The 23,833-nt window shown below is 48.7% G+C and overlaps 1 long non-coding RNA gene across 1 annotated transcript; it reads right to left on the bottom strand.

Annotated features, from left to right (window-relative positions):
- Positions 1-13,796: 13,796 nt before the first annotated feature.
- On the bottom strand, positions 13,797-23,833 carry LOC128948883 (uncharacterized). Its single transcript, XR_008484162.1, has 4 exons — positions 23,756-23,833; positions 23,380-23,639; positions 22,872-22,989; positions 13,797-14,018 (listed from the first exon to the last, which is right to left on the bottom strand). It is a non-coding gene; the product is annotated as an uncharacterized LOC128948883 (long non-coding RNA).

Here is a 23,833-nt window from a genome sequence, read left to right as displayed (position 1 = left end):
ACCAAAGCAAAATGTATGAGAAGCTTTAGCTCGAGCAGCGAATTTAGACAACATCTGCCTGACACATTCAAGACCAAGTAAACCGTTTTCAACATGCATAGTTAGATTGCCAGTAGACCAATAGCCAGTTCCAGAGCACTCTGCAATTAACATTTCACAAGTCATTAAAAATCCTATAAAAGAGTGGTGTGCTTAGACACACCTGCTTCCTGTAGCTTCTACAGAACCTCAAGAATTAGAGATTTTTAAGTCCATGACAATAAAACTCTGCATGCAGTTTGAAGCTCCAAAAGACACAAAAGTGAAAACTATTGATTTAACTCCCACTCATGAATTTTATAAGAATGCCTCAGCTTAGTGTAGATATACAAAGAAAACTACCAAAAGATCGATCCAAGTTCCAGTGCAATTGCCACAAAGTCTGTTCTTAATTTGCGAAAACAAAATTTAGCACAGCATTCCTACTAATGCCACGAGAAGTCCATGCAGCATTAGAAAAATTTCAATGCTATCGCCTGATTTGAACATGTTAAGAGAAGAAAAACACAGAGAAAAAAGATCAATACAGCAATATGCAGCAGATTGCAATGATGAAATGTTTTCTTGAGACAAGAAAACGAGTATTGCTACAGCAATCTTCTCACCTCAAACAGCATCGAGAGTAACCTTGACTCAGATCGACCGCATGAGTTGTTAGTTGAGCAAACATGCGCAGTCTGTGTCTGTCACATTAAATGATATGTTAAAAGACGTCAGTAGTGTGAGACAAGCGACTCTTCAAAATAGAGCAGCAATCGATTATCTATTGCTCGCTCATAAACATGAGTGTGAAGAGTTCGAAGAAATGTGCTGCATGAATCTCTCAGATCATTCAAAGTCAATTCATGAAAATATCAAAAATATAAAAAACAGCATAAATAAGCTTAGTGAAATCACAAGATCATAGATCGATCAATTAGCAGAATTCTTTAACATCTCTCCCATTTAGAGAAGAATCTTAAAAATAAAGTTTTATGTTTTAATAGTTCTCCTAGTCCTCATACTTGTAGTCCCATGCATATTTGCATGTTTAAAACATGCAATGAATCAAATAGCAAAAAAGATCTTTTTAGTGCAAACAGAAGGGAGAGATGTGGGATCTCAGTCTCTCAGAACTGGGGTGCAGGGTGAACAAGACCCCCCCTGGGGGGCTCGGGAGTCCTGGAATGCTGCCAGAGATGTCTGGTGGCTAGACTTTGATCCCACATGGGAGATGACATCAGTATGAGGACGAGAGAATTTCACTGGGGTGAATGGTGAAGGAACAAGTTAATTAGAGTGTGAGATACAGAGTTTAAGATTTCTGTACAGGGGGGTCTAGAGAAGTAAGATAAAGGAATTGGGGCGTGCCCTTCTCCTTCTTCTTCTTCCTCTAGACCTCCATCTTCTGTGGTGATGTTAGCACTCCAAAATTAGACCTTACTAAGAGAACACTAGTTAATAAGAGTAGAAAGTATTAGAGAAAAATGATAAATATAGTATACGTAACTCCAAGTATAAAAATAAGTGACCACCCCAGAAGCTTTCAGTGTGTGCCCATAGCTGACTGCTGAGCAGAACTCTGTCAAGCCAAGAGAAAATCTTTTAGATAAGCAATTAATAAACACCAAGACCAAAAACAAATCTGAAGCTTCCTCTCGTCCTTTCGAACCCAAGAGCCCAAGGCCATCTTTGAGCTTTTCCCCAAACCATCTGAACAACCCAGAAATCCCACAACAGACAGCTGGCCCCTCTGGACCAGAGGTTCCTGAACACTAGTGCAGTCCCTCTTCCCAGGTAAGCAAAACTCAGCAGCCAAGGTTCCTAGTTTCAGATGGCTGGAGGTGCTTTGCAGTCTCAAACAAGATCAACTAGGCACAGGTGGCAGCTTGGTGCTGGGAGGGATCCTGAGCAATGCAGAATTTGAGCAGACAGCCGGCCACTAAGGGTCTCTGCGCCCTGGACACTAATGCCGCCCATTACCCCAGGTAAGTGTAACTCACCTGCTCCGGTTCCTGATGGCAGATTGCTGAGGACATTTCAGACCCTCAGACAAGCCTGACTTTGCGGTGGTGGCAGCGTGGGTCCGGGAGGCATCCTGCGCAATGCAGAATTTCAGCAGACAGCCGGTCACTAAGGGCCCATGAGTCTTCGACGCCAATGCTTCCCTTTACACAAGGAAGTGTAACTCACCAGCTCCGGTTCCTGATGGCACATTGCTGGGGACATTTCGGAGCCTCAAACCAGCCAGACTCTGCGGCGGTGACAGCTTGGGTCCGGGAGGCATCCTGCGCAATGCACAATTTGAGGAGGCAGCCGGCCACAAAGGGCCCCTGGGCTCTCAACAGAAATGCTTCCCATTTACACAGGTAAGCGTAACCCACCAGCTCAGGTTCCTGATGGCAGGTGGCTGGAGTCACTTGGGACTCTCAAACCTGCCTGACTTTATGCAGGTGTCAGCTTGGGTCTCAGAGGTATCCTGCGCAATACGAATTTCTGCAGGCAGCCAGCCACTAAGGGCCCTTGGGCCTGAAGACCAATGCTAGTCCTTTAAAAATGTAAGTGTAACTCAGACGCCCAGGTCCCTGATGGCAGGTAGCAGGGGACACGTGCCGAGGACAAAGCGGCGGGAGTTTGAACTGGTGCCACCTTGGGCCTGGGATGCACCCTGCGCAAGACAGAATTTCAGCAGGCAGCCGGCCACTCCAGGCAAGGGCTCCTGAACAACAAGGCCAGCCCTTTCCCAGAAAAAGAAATCTCAGCAGCCCAGGCTCCTGATAGAAGATTGCTGGATCCATATGGGACACTCAAATCAGCCTGACTTTGCCGTGGTGGCAGCTTGGGTCTAGGAGGGCCTCCTGCGCAATGCAGAGTTTCAGCAGGCAGCCTGCCACTAAGGGCCCCTGATTCCTGGACACCAACGCCGCCCTTTACACAGGGAAGTGTAACTCACCAGCTCAGGTTCCTGATGGCAGATTGCGGCACACATTGGGGGCCCTCAAAGTAGGCTGACCCTGCAGTGCTGGCAGCTGGCGTCTGGGAGGCATCCTGCGCAATGGACAATTTCAGCAGGCAGCCTGCCACTAAGGGCCCCTGATTCCTGGACACCAACGCCGCCCTTTACACAGGGAAGTGTAACTCACCAGCTCAGGTTCTTGATGGAACATTGCTGGGGCCACTTGGCACCCTCAAACCAGCCAGACACTGCGGTGGTGGCAGCTGGGTTCTGGGAGGCATCCTGTGCAATGCAGAATATGAGGAGCCAGCCGGCCACTAAGGGCCCCCGGGCACTGGACGCAAATGCCCCCCATTGCCCCAGGTAAGTGTAACTCACCAGCTCAGGTTCCTGATGGCACGTTGCTGGGGACATTTGAACCTTCAAAGCAGCCTGACTTTGCAGTGCTGGCAGCTGGCGTCTGGGAGGCATCCTGTGCAATGCAGAATTTCAGATGACAGACAGCTGGCCCCTCTGGACCAGAGGCTCCTGAACACTAGTGCAGTCCCTCTTCCCAGGTAAGCAAAACTCAGCAGCCAAGGTTCCTAGTTTCAGATGGCTGGAGGTGCTTTGCAGTCTCAAACAAGATCAACTGGGCACAGGTGGCAGCTTGGTGCTGGGAGGGATCCTGAGCCATGCAGAATTTGAGCAGACAGCCGGCCACTAAGGGCCTCTGCGCCCTGGACACTAATGCCGCCCATTACCCCAGGTAAGCGTAACTCACCAGCTCCGGTTCCTGATGGCAGATTAATGGGGACATTTCGGAGCCTCAAACCAGCCAGACTCTGCGGCGGTGACAGCTGGGGTCCGGGAGGCATCCTGCGCAATGCACAATTTGAGGAGGCAGCCGGCCACAAAGGGCCCCTGGGCTCTCAACAGAAATGCTGCCCTTTACACAGGTAAGCGTAACCCACCAGCTCAGGTTCCCGATGGCAGGTGGCTGGAGTCACTTGGGACTCTCAAACCTGCCTGACTTTACAGAGGTGTCAGCTTGGGTCTGAGAGGTATCCTGCACAATGCAGAATTTCAGGAGGCAGACGGCCAGCCCCTCTTGGCTAGAGGCTCCTGAAAACTAAGGCTGACCCTTTCTCCAGTTAAGCAAAACTCAGCAGCCCAGGTTCCTGGTGGCATATTGCTTGAGGGGCTTGGGACGCTCAAACAAGCTCAACTCAGCACAGGAAGCAGCTTGGGGCTGGGAGTCATCCTGCGCAGTGAAGAATTTCATGAGCCAGGCGTTCACTAAGGGCCCCAGGACCCTGGACACCAATGGCGCCCATTACACAGGGAAGTGTAACTCACCAGCTCAGGTTCCTGATGGCAGATTGACAGGGCCATTTGGGACCTAAAATCCAGCCTGACTCTGCGGTGGTGGTAGCTTAGGTCCGGGGGGCATCCTACGCAATGGAGAATTTCAGCAGGTAGCCGGCCACAAAGGGCCCCTGACCTCTGAACAGAAGTGCTGCCCTTTACACAGGTAAGGGTAACTCACCAGCTCAGGTTCGTGATGGAAGATTGCTGGGGCCATTTGGGACCCTGAAACCAGACGGATCCTGCGGTGGTGGCAGCTTGGGTCCAGAAGGCCTCCTGCGCAATGCAGAGTTTCAGCAGGCAGCCTGCCACTAAGGGCCCCTGATTCCTGGACACCAACGCCGCCCTTTACACAGGGAAGTGTAACTCACCAGCTCAGGTTCCTGATGGCAGATTGCGGCACACATTGGGGGCCCTCAAAGTAGGCTGACCCTGCAGTGCTGGCAGCTGGCGTCTGGGAGGCATCCTGCGCAATGGACAATTTCAGCAGGCAGCCTGCCACTAAGGGCCCCTGATTCCTGGACACCAACGCCGCCCTTTACACAGGGAAGTGTAACTCACCAGCTCAGGTTCTTGATGGAACATGGCTGGGGCCACTTGGCACCCTCAAACCAGCCAAACACTGCGGTGGTGGCAGCTGGGTTCCGGGAGGCATCCTGTGCAATGCAGAATATGAGGAGCCAGCCGGCCACTAAGGGCCCCCGGGCACTGGACGCAAATGCCCCCCATTGCCCCAGGTAAGTGTAACTCACCAGCTCAGGTTCCTGATGGCACGTTGCTGGGGACATTTTGAACCTTCAAAGCAGCCTGACTTTGCAGTGCTGGCAGCTGGCGTCTGGGAGGCATCCTGTGCAATGCAGAATTTCAGATGACAGACAGCTGGCCCCTCTGGACCAGAGGCTCCTGAACACTAGTGCAGTCCCTCTTCCCAGGTAAGCAAAACTCAGCAGCCAAGGTTCCTAGTTTCAGATGGCTGGAGGTGCTTTGCAGTCTCAAACAAGATCAACTGGGCACAGGTGGCAGCTTGGTGCTGGGAGGGATCCTGAGCCATGCAGAATTTGAGCAGACAGCCGGCCACTAAGGGCCTCTGCGCCCTGGACACTAATGCCGCCCATTACCCCAGGTAAGTGTAACTCACCAGCTCCGGTTCCTGATGGCAGATTGCTGGGGACATTTCGGAGCCTCAAACCAGCCAGACCCTGCGGCGGTGACAGCTTGGGTCCGGGAGGCATCCTGCGCAATGCACAATTTGAGGAGGCAGCCGGCAACAAAGGGCCCCTGGGCTCTCAACAGAAATGCTGCCCTTTACACAGGTAAGCGTAACCCACCAGCTCAGGTTCCTGATGGCAGGTGGCTGGAGTCACTTGGGACTCTCAAACCTGCCTGACTTTACAGAGGTGGAAGCTTGGGTCTCAGAGGCATCCTGCACAATGCGGAATTTCAGGAGGCAGACGGCCAGCCTCTCTTGGCCACAGGCTCCTGAAAACTAAGGCTGACCCTTTCTCCAGTTAAGCAAAACTCAGCAGCCCAGGTTCCTGGTGGCATATTGCTTGAGGGGCTTGGGACACTCAAACAAGCTCAACTCAGCACAGGAAGCAGCTTGGGGCTGGGAGTCATCCTGCGCAGTGAAGAATTTCATGAGCCAGGCGTTCACTAAGGGCCCCAGGACCCTGGACACCAATGCCGCCCATTACACAGAGAAGTGTAACTCACCTGCTCAGGTTCCTGATGGCAGATTGACAGGGCCATTTGGGACCTAAAATCCAGCCTGACTCTGCGGTGGTAGCAGCTTGGGTCCGGGGGGCATCCTACGCAATGGAGAATTTCAGCAGGCAGCCGGCCACAAAGGGCCCCTGACCTCTGAACAGAAGTGCTGCCCTTTACACAGGTAAGGGTAACTCACCAGCTTAGGTTGGGATGGAAAATTGCTGGGGCCATTTGGGACCCTGAAACCAGACGGATCCTGCGGTTGTGGCAGCTGGGGTCTGGGAGGCATCCTGCGCTATGCAGCCTTTCAGCAGGCAGCCTGCCACTAAGGGCCCCTGATTCCTGGACACCAACGCCGCCCTTTACACAGGGAAGTGTAACTCACCAGCTCCGGTTCCTGATGGCACATGGCTGGGGACATTTTGAACCCTCAAAGCAGCCTGACTCTGCGGCGGTGACAGCTTGGGTCCGGGAGGCATCCTGCGCAATGCACAATTTGAGGAGGCAGCCGGCCACTAAGGGCCCCTGGGCTCTCAACAGAAATGCTGCCCTTTACACAGGTAAGCGTAACCCACCAGCTCAGGTTCCTGATGGCAGGTGGCTGGAGTCACTTGGGACTCTCAAACCTGCCTGACTTTACAGAGGTGTCAGCTTGGGTCTCAGAGGTATCCTGCACAATGCAGAATTTCAGGAGGCAGACGGCCAGCCCCTCTTGGCCAGAGGCTCCTGAAAACTAAGGCTGACCCTTTCTCCAGTTAAGCAAAACTCAGCAGCCCAGGTTCCTGGTGGCATATTGCTTGAGGGGCTTGGGACGCTCAAACAAGCTCAACTCAGCACAGGAAGCAGCTTGGGGCTGGGAGTCATCCTGCGCAGTGAAGAATTTCATGAGCCAGGCGTTCACTAAGGGCCCCAGGACCCTGGACACCAATGGCGCCCATTACACAGGGAAGTGTAACTCACCAGCTCAGGTTCTTGATGGAACATTTCCGGTGCCACTTGGCACCCTCAAACCAGCCAGACACTGCGGTGGTGGCAGCTGGGTTCCGGGAGGCATCCTGTGCAATGCAGAATATGAGGAGCCAGCCGGCCACTAAGGGCCCCCGGGCACTGGACGCAAATGCCCCCCATTGCCCCAGGTAAGTGTAACTCACCAGCTCAGGTTCCTGATGGCACGTTGCTGGGGACATTTTGAACCTTCAAAGCAGCCTGACTTTGCAGTGCTGGCAGCTGGCGTCTGGGAGGCATCCTGTGCAATGCAGAATTTCAGATGACAGACAGCTGGCCCCTCTGGACCAGAGGCTCCTGAACACTAGTGCAGTCCCTCTTCCCAGGTAAGCAAAACTCAGCAGCCAAGGTTCCTAGTTTCAGATGGCTGGAGGTGCTTTGCAGTCTCAAACAAGATCAACTAGGTACAGGTGGCAGCTTGGTGCTGGGAGGGATCCTGAGCAATGCAGAATTTGAGCAGACAGCCGGCCACTAAGGGCCCCTGTGCCCTGGACACGAATGCCGCCCATTACCCCAGGTAAGTGTAACTCACCAGCTCCGGTTCCTGATGGCACATTGCTGGGGACATTTCGGAGCCTCAAACCAGCCAGACTCTGCGGCGGTGACAGCTTGGGTCCGGGAGGCATCCTGCGCAATGCACAATTTGAGGAGGCAGCCGGCCACAAAGGGCCCCTGGGCTCTCAACAGAAATGCTGCCCTTTACACAAGTAAGCGTAACCCACCAGCTCAGGTTCCTGATGGCAGGTGGCTGGAGTCACTTGGGACTCTCAAACCTGCCTGACTTTACGCAGGTGGCAGCTTGGGTCTCAGAGGTATCCTGCGCAATACGAAATTTCTGCAGGCAGCCAGCCACTAAGGGCCCTTGGGACTGAAGACCAATGCTAGTCCCTTAAAAAGGTAAGTGTAACTCAGACGCCCAGGTCCCTGATGGCAGGTAGCAGGGGACACGTGCCGAGGACAAAGCGGCGGGAGTTTGAACTGGTGCCACCTTGGGCCTGGGATGCACCCTGCACAAGACAGAATTTCAGCAGGCTGCCGGCCACTCCAGGCAAGGGCTCCTGAACAACAAGGCCAGCCCTTTCCCAGAAAAAGAAATCTCAGCAGCCCAGGCTCCTGATAGAAGATTGCTGGATCCATATGGGACGCTCAAACCAGCCGGACTTTGCCGAGGTGGCAGCTTGGGTCCAGAAGGCCTCCTGCGCAATGCAGAGTTTTAGCAGGCAGCCTGCCACTAAGGGCCCCTGCGCCCTGGACACTAATGCCGTCCATTACCCCAGGTAAGTGTAACCCACCAGCTCCGGTTCCTGATGGCAGATTGCTGGGGACATTTCAGACCCTCAGACCAGCCTGACTTTGCGGTGGTGGCAGCGTGGGTCCGGGAGGCATCCCGCGCAATACAGAATTTCAGGAGGCAGACGGCCCGCCCCTCTTGGCCAGAGGCTCCTGAAAACTAAGGCTGACCCTTTCTCCAGTTAAGCAAAACTCAGCACCCCAGGTTCCTGGTGGCATATTGCTTGAGGGGCTTGGGACTCTCAAACAAGCTCAACTCAGCACAGGAAGCAGCTTGGGGCTGGGAGTCATGCTGCGCAGTGAAGAATTTCATGAGCCAGGCGTTCACTAAGGGCCCCAGGACCCTGGACACCAATGCCGCCCATTACGCAGAGAAGTGTAACTCACCTGCTCAGGTTCCTGATAGCAGATTGACAGGGCCATTTGGGACCTAAAATCCAGCCTGACTCTGCGGTGGTGGCAGCTTAGGTACGGGGGCCATCCTACGCAATGGAGAATTTCAGCAGGCAGCCGGCCACAAAGGGCCCCTGACCTCTGAACAGAAGTGCTGCCCTTTACACAGGTAAGGGTAACTCACCAGCTCAGGTTCGTGATGGAAGATTGCTGGGGCCATTTGGGATCCTGAAACCAGACAGATCCTGCGGTGGTGGCAGCTTGGGTCTGGGAGGGATCCTGCACAATGCAGAGTTTCAGCAGGCAGCCTGCCACTAAGGGCCCCTGATTCCTGGACACCAACGCCGCCCTTTACACAGGGAAGTGTAACTCACCAGCTCAGGTTCTTGATGGAACATTGCTGGGGCCACTTGGCACCCTCAAACCAGCCAGACACTGCGGTGGTGGCAGCTGGGTTCCGGGAGGCATCCTGTGCAATGCAGAATATGAGGAGCCAGCCGGCCACTAAGGGCCCCCGGGCACTGGACGCAAATGCCCCCCATTGCCCCAGGTAAGTGTAACTCACCAGCTCAGGTTCCTGATGGCACGTTGCTGGGGACATTTTGAACCTTCAAAGCAGCCTGACTTTGCAGTGCTGGCAGCTGGCGTCTGGGAGGCATCCTGTGCAATGCAGAATTTCAGATGACAGACAGCTGGCCCCTCTGTCCTTTCTTTCTTCCTTTCAGTTCCTTTCCTTATTTTCTTTTTTTTCTTTTCTTTCTTTCTTTCCCTGTATATCTAATCTTGGTTTTCCTTTCTAGCTTTGGAATAAAAAAAGCACCAGTAGTAGCTTTCAGGCTACCTGGGAGTAAAAAAACCTCCAAAACGAAAATGATTTAAAGAAAACTATTTATTCCCTGGGAGCCTGAAATTTTCTATACTGCTGCACGTGACATAGAGCTTTTATTCCTTCTTATAGATAGTTGATATTATATACTTACTTTATACAGCGCCCCCTGCCGTCTGCCCCGGAGCACTGCAGGCACAGCGATCCCTGCCGTCTGCACAGGCGCACTGCAGGCAGAGGGCTGTGGCGTTGTTCGGTTCTGTTTAATGAAACTCGGCTGAATTCGGCTTGGTTCGGCTCTTGGTCTAAAGTCGTTTCAGTTCGGCTCTTCGGCCGAACTCGGCACGGTTCGGCTAAATTCGGTCATATTCAGCACATTGTCTAAATGTGGCCAGTGTCGCCCACATTCGGCTATCGGTTCCAGTCGGCTATCATCGGCTCTTGGTGTAAACTCGGCTGTTTTCGGCCACACTCGTCTATTTTCGGCCGCACTGGGCTCTTCGGGTAAACTCGGCTGTTTCCGGCCACCCTCGGCTCTTTGGGTAAACTCGACTCTTTTCGGCCACCCTCGGCTCTTCGGGTAAACTCGGCTCTTTTCGGCCACACTCGGCTCTTCGGCTCTTCGGAACAATTTGGCCCGGCTCGGCTCCCTCAGGGCGCGAAAGCGGCCGTCAGAGGACCCCGGCACAGCGAGGCGTTTAACCCACATGCCTGGCACAAACCCGCCAAAATACGCCCGCCCGCGGCGCCGCTGAGCCCGCGGCCCGTATCGGGTACACTTGAAATGCCACAGAAAATACCCGCGGGGCCGCGCCGGCGTCGGTATTCCATGCAGGCAGTCCACTTAGACCAACCCCGGTCCTCCACTTCCCCGCCCTTTTCGCCGCCATGATGAGAAGGTCAATTAAAAGTCCGCGACATCCGCGATGCGCCACTCCCAAGGTGGCGGCTTCTCGGTGCAGGGCTGCAGTACCGCGCTCTGCCCACAAGGCGGCAGCACTGCCGCACGCCCCAGCCGGGGGCGCAGCGCGCCTCGGGGCTGCGGGCAGGGAAGGCGGCGAAAAAGAACAGGGGCGGCCCCCGCCGAAAACTGCTCTGAAATAAATGCCCCAAAACAACCGCGAAGAGGAAAAATAAACTTCTGCCTCTAATCTAATAGGATAAAAAAAAACAAAACAAAACCACAACAATTTCTTAAAAAAAAGAAAATTAAAAATTTTAAAAAAGGTTTTTTTCCTTTTAATATTCACATTTCTATCAATAATGTATATTGATGTATACTGTCCATTTATACATTTGTTTTTATGAATACATTTCTATTCCATATTGCATATATCCCTAAAACTTAAATTTATTTGTATATTTTTATACATATTTTTACATAGTAAGTATATATTTCTGTTCGGATTTTTACTTCTGTAACACTTACAGTACTCAAAACCCCTGCCTCTACCCCATACATGGCAAATAAAACCCCCTTTCATTTCAACTGTATTTAAAATCTTAAAAAAAATATTTTTCAAATTTGTATTTAAAATGTTTACTGATGTATGATCGATTTTGCATTTCTATTTAGCGATTTAGTTATAATTTATATTCTATGTTACATGTGTTCCTATTACTTATATTTTTTATATACTTTTATTCATATCTTTATATATTTATTATATCTTTCTGTGTTAGGATTTTTACATCTGCAACACTTACATTATTTAAAATAAAACCCCTGCCTCTACCCACATTAAAGCCAAAAAGAACCCCAGTCTTCTCAACTGTATTTAAATACTTTTTAAAACTCTATTTTTCAGGTTCATATTCACATTTACATTTAAAATGTATACTAACGTATACTCTTATTTGTATTCTCCATTACATCTCTTCCTATTATTTCTATTTGCTAATATTTTGTGTTTATATATATATTTAGATCTTGATTGTATATCTCAATATTTAGAAATATATAACAATAATATCTACATTCATATTATTTAAAATAAAAACCCTGCCTCAAACCCAATAATAAAAAAGACCCCAACCCTTTCTTTTAAACAATATTTAAATAGGTTTTATCCTTATGTCTGATTTTTATATTCATATTTGTATTTATCATGTATATTAATGTCTATTGCTTACTTATACATTTATCTTTATCAATGTCAAGTTATAAACAAATTTATATTCTATATTACATCTGATGCGAGTAGTTATTTATGAATTTTTATACATATTTTTATACATTGATTATATATTTCTGCGTCAAGATTTTTACTTCTGTAACACTTACAATATTCAAAAAAAAACCCCTGCCTCTACTTAAATAAAAGCCAAAACATTCCCTTTTTTTTAAGCTATATTTACATATTTCTATATTTATATTCCCATTTATAATTTATATTGCCATATAATATTATTTATATTCTATACTACAACTCTTCATATTACTTCCATATATTTATATATAAATTTGTATTAATACTTTAGCAATTTCTCTTTATATATTTATTATATATTTCTATCTTAAGATCCACATTTCTATATTACTTACATTATTTCAAATAAAACTCCTGCCTCTAACCAAATAAAAACCAAGGACACCCCTTTATGTGAACCAGATTTAAAATGTAGCAGGTAAATTTATTTTTCAAAATTAAAATGATATTTATATAGATATGTTTATTTATTATATTCATAGATATTATATATATTAGAGAGAATACCTTCTAATATAATAGATATGTATTTTCTGTATTATATTTTTTTTACTTATATATACAAATACAAATCTCTATAAATATTTAATTTAAATAAATATATTTGTATATCTGAATTGATATTTTATTGCTATCATTTATTTAAAAACCCCAGCCTACAACCTAATAACACCCCCCCATTTATTTTAACTCTATTTAAATGTTTTTATATTTATAATCTATATTTATATATCTTTGTGTATATATATATATAACAGACTATCATTAATCTATATGATAATATATTACAATTATATACCACGCATTATAGTTTTATGTATGTATCTGTTATCTATATTTATGTCTACCACTCTAATGTTATATTTATTTTTAAATGTATATTTATTTCTATTTTCACCTCTATATTAAACCATACAAGTTCATTAACCTCACGCACCAGAACCACAACAATACCGCACCTTTGTCAGCACCGGCACGCAGCACACGCTCGTCCCATCGCAGCACATCAAAACAAAACCCATTGCTATTACTAACGGAACAAACGTCCCACAACGTCATTGAACCCTAATAAAAACTCAAATAAACCTAACTGTCAATAAATATTAAACCCCACTATAAAGTAGCCCAAAACCTCCGCACATTCTCATCATAAACTTCCTCCTAAACCAGTATCTCAAAAACCCCAAAAAACTCAAATACACCTTGAAAATGACACAACTGCTAATAAAAACAAACACCCAGTAAAAACTAAATCAAACCAACTCACGAGACTCAAAACTGTACAACTGACCCTAAACATTACTAAAAAAAGTCCCCAAAGCTCTACCTTTATGCTAATGCACAAATAATAACCTATCATCTAGAAAAGTTATTTGAAAAAAATTTAAAAAAATAATTAAAACCATGAAAATCAAAAACCTAAACTATTAAAATACTAAAAAATATCACTACCTAAATTAAAAAACGTATTGCCTATAAAAACCCACCATATAAATGCCCCTGTCCCAAAAAATAAAAAAAAAAACAACTATCAAACCAGAAAGAAATCAGAACTTAGGAACACTAAAACCATAGCGTTCAAGACCTCACACCACATCCCTTATCATACACCAACTACAAACAACAGAAAACAAAACAATGAATTCTTAAAAACCACCTTAAAACCACTACATTGAAAAACATTTCAAAAATTAAAATCTGCATTTAACAAAAGCCATCTCATAAATTCACACCCAAAACTCCAGCAGCCCAGCTGGCCCTACCAAAGGTCTATGTTTATACATACAGCAAACAAAACCAAAATCCCAGTAATACCCATCAGAAATCTATGAAACAATCCTATTGAAATTAATGCTGCCTCAAATACAAACCAACCCATCCAGAAAGTCAGCTTCACTCAAAAAACAATTTACACAGAGTTAATAATACCAAGAAATAAAACAACACACCATATACCACCAATGAATATAATAGTCAAGTAAAAAAAAAAACACTACATTTTTTTCTTTTTATTTCTTAAACTAACTTCTTTTATTAGCTAGAACAAAAGATTTTGCCAGGACTGTAACAACAACAACAACCTCTTTTTCTTCTTCTCCTTCTGAAATGTCCCTTCTCACTCCCAAATTCCTTTCAACTCCTGAGTTTACATCCAAGCAAAAAGCAAAATTCGTGCACTCGTGCGTTCGCTGCTCCCGTCAGATTCTCTCTTCCCCTCCACATCTTCTCACACTTTCAGTCTTCACGCTGTCCCGCCGTGATGAGTCTGACAGAAGAATTGGCACAAGCTAACAGAGCATTTCCCTCCCTCCCTCCCGCTGCTTTCCTCAGCGCATTTCAATCCATCCCAGGCCTGCAACGATGCACCCTCACCCCAAAGCTCACAGCAAGCGTGCAGCAGCTCAGGCTCACTTGCCTCCAGGGCTCTGTGCCTTGGATAGCCGAGGAAACTTCTGATGAGCCTCCGTTCCAATCAACTGGAATGCAAACTCACCTCCATCTCAGAGCCTCAGTGACCTCGGCCAGCCCCTTCCTCACTTCCCTGGGTCACAATGACTTCCAGGCACAAGGATGCCAAGCAGGTTCTTGTCTTTTCTCTTGAGTGCCAACAGGTCAAATATGTAGGCTTTGACATAACTAATTACCCTCTCTTTGAACTCTCCCAAGGACACTTTTAAAGAAAAGACACAAGATTGCTGCTACAGCCATGTGGGATCGGGAGGAAAGCAGCAAGGATCCCAGGCCAGCGGCGCGGCCGGGCAGCGTCACGTCCCTGCCGCCCTGTGACAGGGCGCACGGCTGCAGGGCCCCAGAGCCTGCAGGCCCTGGAGCTGCCACACGGATGGACCCGGTTCCCTCCCCGGGTGCCCAGAGGGAAACCTGAGGGCAGGTGTCCACCCCGAGGGTGCACCCAGAGCCCCGGGCACGGATGGAGTCACTGGCCGCTCTCTGGGGACGAGACCCTCCCTGCAGGTGACGCTGCCTTGTCCTCTCCCTCCCTGTGGCACAGGCACCTCCAGGCTCCATGACCAGCCTCCTTCCGTCAGCATCCAGGTGCTGTGTCGGAGCCAGAGGGGTCGAGGCTTTCCAGAACCATAGCATCCTTTAGGCTGCAAAAGCCTGCTAAGGCCATTGAGCCCAGCTGCTGCCCCAGCACTGCCAAGCCCCCACCCAAATCAGGTCCCTAAACACCACATCTTGCCATGCTTCAAATGTCTCCAGGAATGAGGACTGCCCTGGGCAGCCCGCTCCTATGCCTGACCACCCTTTCAGTGAACAAATTGGTCCTCAAAGCCAATCTGAGCCTTCCCTGCTGCAACTTGAGGCCATTTCCTTTTGTCACGGCACTTCTTACCGGGGAGATCTCGGCACTTCAACCTTACCTGCTCCTTCCCTAGGAGCTCTCTGGCTTGCCTGCATGAGAGGAGAAACACTCCCAGCACAGGAACGGCAGCTCAGCAGGTCCCACACCGAGGCAGGGGAGCAGCTGTCCTCACCACAGCTCCCGTGTCAGCTCTCACAGATCGGCTCTGCTCTGCCTCCCGGGGGCAGATCTCTGCTCAGCGCTTCAGAATTGCCTGTTTGGAGGAGGGGGAAAAAACAGCTTAGCCAAGATTTTTATCCAGACTTATCTGATGTCTTTGCCTGCTTTGCCTCTTCCTGACTTCCTTCTGCTAAAAAAACAGCTGCCTTTGGACTTCTAGGGGCAACTGCCACGTAATGCTTGAAAAGGAACTACAGAAAAGTGCCTCATTTTTCAAGACTCAGCCAAGAAGACAGACAACTGCACCTTCTCCATCCCCACTGCCTGCAGAGCTGCCAGGCACCAGGCCAGCTCTGCTCCTGCTTCCAGTTGTTCCCAACTCTGCTGCAAGAACTGAAGGCTGCTTTGGCATTCCATGGCTCCGCTCCTCCCAAAAAAGATCTTTCAGTGCCGTTCTCCCTCCACGGGAAGGGCCCTTTTGTCTCACACGCTCCGTGACACGAGGCTGCGCCAAGCTGCAGCAGCCTCTGCTCCAGCTGGGAAGGGCTTTCTTCCTCCTCTGGCACCTGCCTGGCACAGGTTGCTCACACATGCTGGGGCTGCCCCATCCCTGGAAGTGTTCCAAGGCCCATTGGTGCTCTGGGATCAGGCTCAGAGCAACCTGGTCCATGGAACCGTGTCCTTGCCCACGGCACCAGGCTTGGAACGAGGTGATCTTTAGAGCCCCTTCCAACCTGAATTATTCCATGATTCTATGAACTCAAAAAACTCGGGGAAGAAATCTGTAAAGTCACTAAATACATAAAAGCATATCCCCATCAGCATAATTTTGAATGAAAAGTATATCTACAAACAGGGAGAAATATTCTATGTATTTGCTCTTGCTACCTTTCAGGTGTAATTTCAGCTATCTCTTCCAGTTTTAAAATATTCTCTTTTGAAATAATAAGCCGTGTTCAAATTTTAGCATTTTTACACTATTGCAGAAGCAAAAATTGCTGACAATCAGGCCGTGTCATTCTCTATGGAGCAGAGCCATCGTGACAGCATTCCTGGGACAGAAATTTTACAGGATGTCACTCCACAGAGAGCACCAAATTCCATATCAGTTGGCAGTTCTGCTCCTCCACATCAGAAAGCTAAACTAGGACAAGACAGCCTCGGGATTCACGAATGGCAAGGCAATAAGAGACACGCCTTAATAATATCATTACAATTTCCACAGATCTGCCACCTGATCTGCGACAGCACAGCACCCTGGCCCAGAGGAAGGTGAGCCTGCCCAGGACAGAGGTGGAACTAGGTCGTTTTCAAGATCTCTTCCACCCCAAACCATTCTGCGGTGTGATGACACAGGAGAGTTGTAAGGGAGAAGAAGGATGAATTCCTTTGGAAGGATCATTGTTTGCCTCTCTAGTAGCAGGCTTTACTGGCAGGATTGTTTTGCTCTTGCACTGACCTTGGCTGAAGGTGCTTCACCCTGCAGAGAGCGGTGACAGCCTGCTGCACACGCTGTTCTTGGGCAGAGCGCACGGAGCCAGAGGGCAAAGAGCCCCCAGCAGGTCCGTGACAGGAGCGGATGCTCCTCCCCACCTTTGGAAATATCCATTAGGGATTTTTCCAGCAGATGGCAACAGCAGACCGGCGTGGACTGCAAGGGCAGACTCTGCGGGCTGCCTGAAACCTGGCTGGGCTCCACCCAAAGCACCTCTCGGGTCTGCTCCTCCCGCTCCTGGCATTGAGCCTGGCTGGCAGCCCAGGACATGGTTACTGGAATACAGAATGAATCAGTGCTGCAGGAAACTGCACACACAACAAGCTCTGCAGCTCTTGCTGTGTGTGCAGGCCTTAAAACACACCTGGTGCATTTGGAACAGATGAAAATTATGGCTCCCCCTGAATAAACATGATTTCTCTCCTAGACATCATTTTGAAAAATAATACTTCAAGGGGTGATCAGAATGGGAGCGCAGACAAACACCAAGAATAAAAACTACAGCGTTTGATGCTTTATCAAAAGGTGTGCCTGCCCTACCGTGTCGGGAAGCTGGACTGCTGGACCCAACTTTGCAGCACATTCTTGTCATTGCTTCTGAGCCACCTTCACCAGCTGCTCTCGTGGCATTTGCCGTGCCATTTGCAAATTACAATACGAGCGAACCTGGAAGGCAAAACACAAGATAAATTTACAGCTGGACAGTCAAATCTTTTTCTCCAAAATCAATGTACAGCTTTCCCCTTAAGCTGAAGTACAGGCCAAATTCATAGAATCACTCGGGTGAGAGAAGCCCTTCAGGCAGTGAAAACGAGCATTTAGGTGTGGTATGAAGCTTGGGGAGCCCTGAAGAGGCCGTAAAAGTCGACTGATATTCTTTGGAAATTACAAATAAAAAATGGGAGGAATGAATTTACAATGAACCCAGTGCGGAAACGCCGCAAGGGACAGCTTGCAGGGGAGATGCCTGAAAGCCAAAGCTGTGCTTCAGTGGCATCTGAGGTGGCAATTTTGCAGAGTGCCTGTACACAAGTTTCTTTTCACTGCGAGCAGTGAGCAGCGGCTCAGAAGACCTGGCTGTAAAAAACACAGGTTATTGTCCCCAAGCACATGCCAGTGGTCTGGAAAAGGGTGACACTCGTTGACATGACTGTTGTGATTGCTCAAGGGGAGAGCTCCTCAGTCCTCCTCACTTCACTGATGCTCCCCATTGGGGCGCAGGTGAATGGCACCACTGGGCTGTGCTTCACCTCCCTGGGTATATTCTGTGCAGGGAACTGCAATGCCATTGCAACTTTTCTGCTCTCACGTCATTCTTCCAGAAAAAAAACCAGTACCTTGAAGGGGAAAGTGCCCTGTCCCACTTCCTTTGTCACTTGTGCTAACCCACAGCACACACTCCCTGCACATGTTATCTGAATGTTAACTCTGTTTACAAGTGCTGTGAATAAACCCCAATCCAACTGAGAAAGTTCCTCTTTGCTCACATTTCAATACAAGGCTGGAACTATCACCTTGCAAAGAACTTTCCTCTACCACTGCTAGATGCAAAACCAAAAAGTAAACCTAGGAATGCCTGCCACACTCCAGCACACAAAGCTGCTGCTGCTGCTTTTAATGGCTTAGCCTGAGGGCTTTGCTGCTCTTCCTTTGCTCTGCTAATGGGAAGGACTGGGAGACCTCTTTGAACTAGCTACACATACCAAAGACCGAATAAACAAGTATTCTTCATCCCATTTCTCTTAAGAGTTTGTCCTGACAGATGCCTTCTCCCTCCTGAGGTGTGGATTATAGTTTGTGTTTCCCTTTTTTTCCCCCTTTAGCCCTGGAAGCATTTCACACCCTGCTGGGCAATGCCCAGAAGTAATCAGACTGACTGAACACGGGAAACGCAGACAAAAGAAAAGGCTGGAAGCTACTGTTCTTCTCCCAGCTGGCACCGCCAGCTCCTGAGGGCTCAGCCACGACAGCCCACGTTTGTGACAGTACCTGTACGCTCTGGGTGTGTGCAGCCCTTGCGTCGTGCGGCAGCCTGGAGCTGCAGGCTCAGATATCCACCGCGAGCTCCTGGATCTTCCAGGACAAAGCCAGCTCTCCCTGCTGCTCCCGTGTTGCGCTGCCTGTGGAGCAGGGAGGGAAGGAGAGGCACACAGGTTAGCACAGTGGCAGTGCACGAGCTGCCAGGCGTCACCCATCTGACCCGCACCAAAGAGGAAATCTTAATTTTCAGAACTTCCCATCATGCCACACAAGACACTGAAGCCGTCCAAATCTGGAAGGGATAGCCTGGCATGATGCCTCCCCCAGGTCATATCTTACATCAAGAGTTCTTTTTCTCCTGCACAAGGCTCTATATCCTACTTGGACAGATATACAAATATCTATAGAAACTACAGATATTCAATAAGCCATCTTAAATCATAACAGCCAGGCCTCTGTACGACCGTGCTTAACTCCTGCTCAGCTCACGCCATCTCCCCGTTCCTCAGGCATCAGAAACCACTGAAACTCCCGTGTTTTCCTGGGGGCTGCCTGCCTGCAGCTGCCCTCCTCTCACCAACGGGGCCACCTGCCAGGCTCCCCAGGGCACAGCAGCCTCCAAGGGGAGCATTCGTCTGTTTGAGAGGTGATGGAAAGCCTGGGGAAAAAAAAAGCTCAGCGACACTGTGGCTCTGAAGGTGCAAGAACCATTACCCTGGAGACGTGCAGCTCACCTGGTTCATGCTGGGCAAGTTCTCTGCTCGCTTCACCTGAGCGTTCAGCTGGAGAGATCCATTTCCACGCGCTGGGCTGGCTCCATCTCCGTCCCTGCTGCGAGAAGGTGTTCAGGGGGATGCCGCTGCCCGCTCAGCAGACGCTTCACACACTCTGCCAGCAGCAGGGGCAGCCTTTGAGGCCACACCAGCCTGGCACAGAGTCACTGAGCCATTCTGACTGTGTTAACAGCACCACGGATGAACCCCCATACCCTCGGGCCTTCATTCTCCGGCACCCCGAGCCCCGCGGCTGCGCGGCAAAGAAGGAAAGCGGGCACCGGAAGAGAGGAGCGAGAGCAGGGCATGACAAAGGGCGGCGAGGGAGGGCGGGCTGTGCAGGAAAGCGGCACGGGAAGGGAAAGCCCGGGAGGGGGGTAGAGGGAGGGTGGACAGAGGAGGCAGAAACGGGGAAGAGAAAGGGAGTAGCGGGGAAGGGGCTGGACAGGAAGGAGCCGGGCTTGTGGGGGGAGAGGGAATGGGGGAAAGGGAGCGAGAGAAGGCGAATACGGGGAGAAGGAAGGAGGGCGAGAGAGAGGGACAGGCGGGGAAGCCTCACAGAGCCCCGGCTGCACCCCGAGCCCGGCCCGGCGCCTCGCCCTGCCCGGGAGGCTGCGCTCGGGGGAGCTGGGCTCGCTCCGGAGTCACTCGGCTCCAGTCGGCTCTTCGGCTAAACTCGGCTATTGTCGGCTAAACTCGGCTATTGTCGGCTAAACTCGGCTATTGACGGCCGCATTCGGCTCCATTCGTCCCTCCGGCTCGCTTCGGCCGAACTCGGAGCCGCTCTCTGCGCGTTCGGCTGAGCTCGGCTCGGCTCGCCTCCCCGAGGGCGGGCAAGCGGCGCCGCCTCACGTTAAACTCGCCCGGCTCGGGGCTCTCCTGCTGCCGCGTCACGCGGGCGGCCCGGCCTTCGTACCGACACGACCGGGAGCGCGGGGTGGCACAGGAGCTCATTGGGCTGTGCTAATTAGCACTCGCGCTAATTAGCGCGCACGAGAGCGGCGGGCTCGGTTCGGCCGAGCTCGGCTCCGTTCAGGCAGCCTCGCAAGCCTGGCCTCGGTTCGCTCGAGCCCGTCAGGTTCGGCCGGTCTCGCCTTGGTTCGGCTGAGCTCGTTCCATTCGGCTGAAGGCGGCGTCGTTCAGTCGTGTTCTTATAAATACCTTTCTTTATTGACTGTATATTTCTATATTTAGATTTCTACTTCTATGATTCCAAATAAAACCCCTGTCTCTAACCAAATAAACACAAAAAAAGCCTTCTTTTGAACGATATTGAAATATTTTTATACTTTTGTATAATTATATTCACATTTATATTTATAGTTTCTTTTGATGCATTATATTCATAATTATATATAATATATATAAAATTCTAGGAAAGTATCTAAGTTATTATTTATATTAGGTATCACATCTACTGCTAAAACTAATTTTTTCTTATAGGTTTAAATTTTATATATATCTGTATATATTTATATTTCTATACTTAGATTTCTCCCTTTATATTATTTGTAGTTATAATTTTTACAATCAAAACACTGCCTATTGACAAATGAAAAAACCCACTTTGTTTAACTATTTTAAAAAATATTTTCATGCTTAAATTGTCATATTTATATTTATAATTTGTTCAGTATTACATGAGAACATACCTGCTCCTGCACTGCAGCGGGGCTCCCGCTCCTGGGGACCTTGGGGTGCCCCAATGGCATCAGAGCCCCGCGTCTTCATCCCCTTCTCCTCTATTTAGAAACTACACTGGAACCTTTTCCTGGGAACAAAGACGTTACCTAAATCCTCTCCCCGTGTCCCAGACAGATGGATATTCAGTTATTAGTTGGCTGGGCAGCAGTTTCTTAAATAGAATGATAAACAGGATGCGAACATTTTAGCTACAAGCAAATAGGCAAATCTGAACAAGGTACTGGTGGCCAACACCAACCACCAAAGTGATTTTGAAGCCATTTTTTAAACAATAAAATAATGATACCACAAAAATTAAGCAAAAAGCTAACTACTGGCTAAGAAAGAAGGAAAAATTAACTTTTGACAGCAACAACGTTCCAACCAGACAGGCTTTTTCCTCATGTCATACCTTGTAACTACCTCTCTTGGCAATTCTCGTCATGTATCCCAAAAGGAATAAATACCTCAGAGCGTCCTAAAGCAAAAAGTAGCACACGTGAGCCCCTCACACTCCCGGGAGGCCGGCACAGCGTGCACTGAGTCTGCAACAAATTCTGCTCACTGAGGGTCTGCAAACAAAGGTTCAACTGATGAATTGAACTGATTTTAAAGAGAGGTTTTCGAAGCACTGAAGCACAAAAAAGAACAAGCAGAAACAATTCTTAAAAAAAACCTGCAAGTTTCGTTTAGCATATATGCGACTGATTTCCACCCTGTGGCTTCTCACTTGGATTCGTCTGCAGGTTCAGGAAGATGACAATGCACACTCTGCCTTCCCTGAGCCCCCCACAGCAGCGGAGCGCTGCTCCGTGCGCTCAGATCATCAGGAACTGGATTACACGTGCCCGGATGGACCGGAACTGCTCTGCTGCAGATTCAGGAGACGATGGCAGAGAGGGGCTGGCCGAGGCGTCGTCCCAGTTCCGTTCCTGTGTGACGAGGAGCGGTTTGTTCCCAGCAGCTGCAACAATCCCCAGCTCGCTTCCGTGGTGAGTGCCGATGGCACACAAATGGCAGCCCGAGGAAATCGTGTTCTGGGCTCTAAGTGGTTGGGACGGGGTCCGATTTTTTGTTTTGTATCTGTATGATGATTAGTACAACAGGGCCCTGACCGATGACGTGGCAGCACAGAATTAAAAACTCCTCAATAGGATTACATCGGCTTCTAGGAAAAGACAAAAGCCTAGGACCCTTCTGAAATCTACTTTTAATCCAGAGCACACGGATTGTCACCATGCTGCACCTTCCAGCTTTTCAAAGCAGCTTACTTCTGAAGACCAGGAAACACTGATTTCTACAGAAACAATGGGCAACCCCCAGGCTAATCTCAGCACTACTGTTTAATAGGGGACCTGCCAGCGTGCCAGTCCAGCCTAAAGTGTGCTTTACTTCAGTCTAACATCCCCACAAAATTCTTCTCACGTCTCCCAACCCTGAAATCTTTTTTTCCCCTAAAGCTTCTCATCATTAGCAATTTCCAAGTAACATGTTTTTTTTACAGCATTCAAAAATGTCATGCTGGACTGTGCTAGAGAGTAATCTGCAAATATAAGCTTAGCAAAGTTTGAATTGACTTGTCCAGAGAAAAAACCTACAAGCGAACACCTACACCTGCCTACAAAGAGCTAACAAGCCCCTGGCAGCTGCCAGCATCAAAGCACATTGGATGTTTCTAATACAGGGTAAGGATAACAATATCACCTTTTGTTCTCTCCAGCTTGTTTTCCCTGCAGTCATATTTTGCTTCTTATGATTTTTTTAGTCTCCGTATCTTCGTGGACAGCACCGAGCCTGAAGACAAGGATACGAGAGTCTTTCCCTGCCGTACGGAGAGAACCAGGAAAACAGTTAAAAAGAGAACAGGGTAGTTTGAAATTCATACTTGCAATGAGAAGCAGCGCCTAACCAACAGAACAAAAGTAAACAAAGCATGATAGCTCCCTGGGGACAGAAGACTTACAAACTCTCCAGAATTTACAATTCTAGCGACCATCCCCTTCAGGACGGCAGCCAAGTGTCCCATGAGGTGGCGCTACACCAAAGAACAATCTGAGAGGTTCCAAAGAGCGAAATGCACGATATTTTGCAAAGACATAAAATCTTGCAAAATAACAAAAATACAATGGATGTAAACTACAGGGCAAGAGTACAAGTGTTCACTTTAAGAGCTGGAACCATCCAGGTGAGCACCTGATAACTGGATTCTCACCAGAGTTTGAACCCTTCAGGTCACCGAAGAGTTTTCCCCAGAAATTTCACAGACTGAGTTTTGATAGAAGTACAGTTGCCACATCCTCAGAAACGTCACCCATTCTCCAGGTGTGTGGAGGGAACTGCAAATGGCTCTCACGTAGTTTGAGCTACTTCTGTAAGGTCTCAGGGTGAATTTCACCAGATGCAACCAAACAGGGCAACTCCCTGTGGGACAGAAGGAACCCAAAGCTTGGGTAAGCAGAGCTGCAGCAAATACTGAGGAAACAAACATAACAGTGTAAAAAATAATAAACCATCCTTTTTTTTCTCTTGCTTTTGTTTTTTTCTTATTCAGATCAGCATAGCAATTAAAGAGAAAGTGAAAAACTCACCATTACTGAACATTTCATCATCTGCAGGCTGAGCATCCTTAGCATAGAGGACTCCAAAGTTAAAATTCACCGATCCCT

This window comes from Melozone crissalis, unplaced genomic scaffold, assembly GCF_028551555.1.
Source record: "Melozone crissalis strain CALT ecotype California unplaced genomic scaffold, PUWL_Pcris_2 ptg000164l_1, whole genome shotgun sequence".
Classification (NCBI taxonomy): domain Eukaryota; kingdom Metazoa; phylum Chordata; class Aves; order Passeriformes; family Passerellidae; genus Melozone; species Melozone crissalis.
This window is presented reverse-complemented; position numbering and strand designations above follow the sequence as displayed.